Source organism: Poecilia reticulata, chromosome 3, assembly GCF_904066995.2.
Source record: "Poecilia reticulata chromosome 3, P_reticulata-male-v2, whole genome shotgun sequence".
Classification (NCBI taxonomy): domain Eukaryota; kingdom Metazoa; phylum Chordata; class Actinopteri; order Cyprinodontiformes; family Poeciliidae; genus Poecilia; species Poecilia reticulata.
In genome coordinates this window covers 29,656,878-29,661,504 of record NC_088832.1, presented here as the reverse complement: position 1 = coordinate 29,661,504, position 4,627 = coordinate 29,656,878, and positions in this window count along the sequence as shown.

Here is a 4,627-nt window from a genome sequence, read left to right as displayed (position 1 = left end):
TCCCTCTCTCCTCCCAGGGCGTAATGATCCGACACATCAAACCAAACCCCCCCACCCCGCCTCCACCTCTGCTTCCTCTCAACACACACACAGACGTGTGCTTACAGACATTTGCACACTTTGCTGGTAGTTTGCTCTGTGAGAGCTTTTAATGTTTGCCGATTGTTGCATTTATCGGTTATTTAAACCAGAGTCTCTCTCTTGAATGGGCTCCTTTTCCGTACATAGACTTTACTTCAGCTGACAATTAACTTGTGATTGTCAAAGTTTGAAAACCGTGCTTGGAAATTCATCATTAAACTAACAAAAACATTTATTTAATATCCGACAAAGATAACCAGAGTGGAAACGTAACACAGATTTCAAATTTTATTATTATGGAAGACCGATACCAATACTGTTTAAGTTTGATATGTTGTCAAGTGTCTGACCTTTAAACATGATTGTGATTTTTCCTTATATTATCTACCAAATACTTATTTACATGATTCTTGTACATTTTTCCTCAATAAAAAAAGGGCAAAATATTATAATTTGAGAGCAAATTCAAACAAAAGAAAATTTGGGGGTAGTGTTGAGAAACTTCAAAAATAAAATATAATTTCAACATGGAATCTGAAACTAAAGTATCAAGGTTAGCATGCAAGTATACATCTTGTACTGATACTGACTTGGTATTGGAACTATCACTATTTTGAATCGATCTGCCCACCTCTAGTTTGGACTTCAAACTCTCCCATTCATTTTGCACCGTCTCTTTCTTATTGTTTATTGACAAATGCTGATCTTAACAGAGGGAAACTTTGACTGCAGAGCTTTAGATGTTGTTCTGGGTTCTTTTGCGACCCCGGTTGTCATCCAACAGCACATGGATGTGTCCATGTGCTGTTGGGAGTGATTTTGGAAGGACAGGCAGTCCTGGGAAGGTTCACCACTGATCCATGTTTCCTTCATTTTTGGGCTCTTTGTGGTTCACTGGAGTCCTGCAGCCATGGAAACAGCATTTGCAACATTTTCCAGACTGACAGATGTGAATGACTTTGCTTTTCATCTATTCTTGAATTTCTTTAGACATCGCCTTATTATCTATTATTATATATCTATATGTCTATCTATTAGCCTTTTTCATGTTGTCAGACAGGGGCTTTGCAGGTGATCATGGCTCAGAAAGGGAATCACTTGTATTTTTGATAAGTACTGTAGTCAGTAGTTTTGATTGGCTTATTGAAGAATTAAAACATTTAAACGTAACAAAAAAAAAAGAAAAAAGAAATTTGTAATGTGATATTTATTTACAGCACTGCAGTAACTCCCTATTAGCATCATTTAAACAAAATCTAAACTATCATTTTACTACATGGATGATATTCCCAACACCTGAAAGCTGAATGTTGTTTTTATACATATTCCTCATATTAATGTTGCAGACACCCTTTCATTTTTACAACACTCTGTATCTCTTGGCGTTCTGATATAAATCCAGGTCATCAGGTAAATATAACTTCTAATCGGCGAAAGTCTAAGACCAAAGTGAACAACTTTCATCCTAAAGAACTCCATCCTCAAAAACATCATTGTGTCAACATTATTTCACAAACCAATGAACTTTTGTCATGTTTGAATTAGGTGATTATTAATAGACACTGATGATTATTTAAACTTAAAGTGGAGGCCGTCAGTGATCGTCACCTACAGCCAGACTGACTGCTTCATTTTACAAATTGGCAGAGTGAAGATGAATCTATGTCCAAACTTTTGATATTCGAGTTTAATATGAAAGCCGTCATTTGTTACTTTTTACAGGAGAAATAGTCTTGCTAGTCTGTCAGCAAACCATATTTACATACTTACTTTTATGAAGATTAAATGCTCCACCTTTAAAAAGAACTAGGGATTGTTTGAGCTTTGAGACGCAAAAAGGCAAAAGAGGAAAATGTCAACAAATTTTTATGGCTTAATGAAATCTACTGCCTCTGCGCTATCCATTATTTTCTTGAATTGACTTATCTAACAAATAATAATATACATATCAGCTCTGTGTTGTGTGTCTTGTTGGAACTTGATCATTCTTTTTGTTTTACTTTATTTATTCTTCACTGTTTGTGGAAACAGAAATCTCTGAAGTGTTTCACTCAGGAAGATTGATACCGCTCTAAGTTTCTTGCATAAATGCTCTTCAGTTTCTGGAGGAAACTGAAGATTCAATTAAGATTTTAACTGATCACCTTTTCACAGAATGCGCATAAAAAATACTGATAACCTTCTATGTAAAGCCCCACCGAAGGCAACAACAGAAGGTTGTTGACTAGTCTCATTAAAACATTTATTTTCTATGGCTAGATTCCTTTTCTCCCCTAAGCAGGTTTCCTATCTCTCTGCTCTATGTGCAACGATCTAACAAATCTACTTTATGGTTACAGTAAAAAGCCACATTTCAATGCAACTAAAGCTGCTGTAATGCAAAGAAAAGACTCCAAGATTTACATTTATGTGGAACTTGTATCTAATGCAGACAGATTTTTATGTGCATTCTTACTAGGGACTATAACGATTAGACACCAACATAAATAAAAAGCCCTCCTTTTAAAATCTGTTGGGTCTCTGGAGCTTCCTAAATCTCTAAACAGTCTTCACATTGCTCTCCTTCTTTTCCATCATTTTGGGGCCGATCTCTTGCACAGCCACCTTTACATCCCATGAGAATGAGGGGCCCTTCCTCTAACCCCGGCCAAGTCAGATTTGTTCCCTTTCTGACAGTCTCTCATCCATCTTTTTGACAAAGTGCCTCCCAGACATGGCCTGATAATTAAGGCACAGAGCAGAGAAGGGGGGCACTCTGTCATCCCACCAGGAACTGTCAGCGCGCCTCAAAGAGGGCCTCCCTGTTTGCTTCATTCATCTGTGGATTTGTCTGCCGGTCTCTGGGTGGTTTTACTTCCCAAAGAGGACATTTGAATGAAAAGGGGATTGTTTAAAAAAAATATGAAGTGAAACTTGGAGAAAACTAGAGTCGTGAAAGTGAAGTCTGCTGCCCTCTGTTGGCAAGTTAATGAAAGTTTTGTAAGAACGTTACTCTTCCTGATTTATAAGTCGTAAGCAGTTTAGCTTTAGAGTACAGTGAAGTAAAGGCATTATAAATGCAACAATAGGAGTATTTCAGAATCTTATACAGATGTTACATTTTAGCTAAAAAATATTTAAAGACTAAAATATTGACTAATTTTAGAAAATGTGTAAAAAAAAAACAAACAGACTAAGAACTGCAGATTTAAACTGCAGGTTAAAATAATATATGTCATTTCAAGTGCCACATCCGTTCTGTTAAACAGTTTGAAATCCTCTGCAGATGCTTTCATTTCAATTTCAAACCAGCATAATGAGATACGACCTTTGGTGTCAGGGAGTCACTTCTCATAAGATGTACGGTCGCCCCACGGTTATGCTCACATCAGAAAAACACATTAACAACACAGTGGCTCAATCTGATGTTTCCCCTCAGACCTTATCAGAAACCCCCCTGAGGACAGAATAGGAAGGAACATTATTGACTTTCCTCTAAAATATGCAGGATATCTTATATCAAACAAAGGCTATTTCCACTATTTCTTTAAGATTATTGAAGGTCAACAAGTTCAGGCACTAAAGAAACATTTTTTTTTTTAAATATGAAGTTCTGCGGAGTTCTTAGCAGGACCCAGTATCTTACTTGTAAAACCTTAATTCCACTCCTTACCCAGTCAGATAAGCTATGTAAAGAAAAGTAAAAATTTATGAGGCATCAATAATTTCAACTTTAGAATTTTTTTTTTTCAGTTTTTCTTTAGATCAGAGGCTCTCAGATGATCAGCCAAAGTTTGAGAAACACCATCACACCTTACAGATGAGATCACATCCTGAGCCAGTTTGATCCACTAACAACAAAAAGCAAGAGGCCCTTGGTTATTAACTTGTCTGTAAATGGTTGTTCTATAATATGCAATGTGTACAAATGTGTTACTGTTCGTATTGTACAGGTGAGCTTCTAAACAATGTTAGAAAATATATATTCTGAATTAAACAATCCATGCAGATAATCCAGCTAATGGCTTGTTAAACTCAGATAGGAGCAGAAAACTATTTTAATCATAGCCGATGTTTTTTTCTATATTTTAAGTCTGAAGGCCTTTATGAAATTCACCTAAAAGTGTTAGAGGTGGCATAACTGTATTACCTCAGCGTTGGTGAGAATCTCACTGCGATCCATTCCACACCACAGCAACAAACTAAACTGACAAAATTTGAACCAAATGCATGAATGAGTTTGGCTGCAAGTTGCCTGTCAGACCTGATTGGCTTAACAGAATATAAAAAGGGCAAAATGGAATATTTGTTGATATATTTTCCACTAGATACTGAGAAACGTCTCAAAATAATCTACAACTTGTCACACAGACAAACATTTTATAATCTTTTGCCAGTTTTAGTCAGTGATTATGTTAGTTACAAATATTTCAAACGTAGATTTAAGAATTTACAGACTGCAGGTAAAAGTTTACCAGGATCTGCTTTTGCATTCTGTAGAGTTCAGCAGCGACATCCAGCTAAAAATATGTTTACTAGTCATATGGTAATAATAAGAGACCAGAAA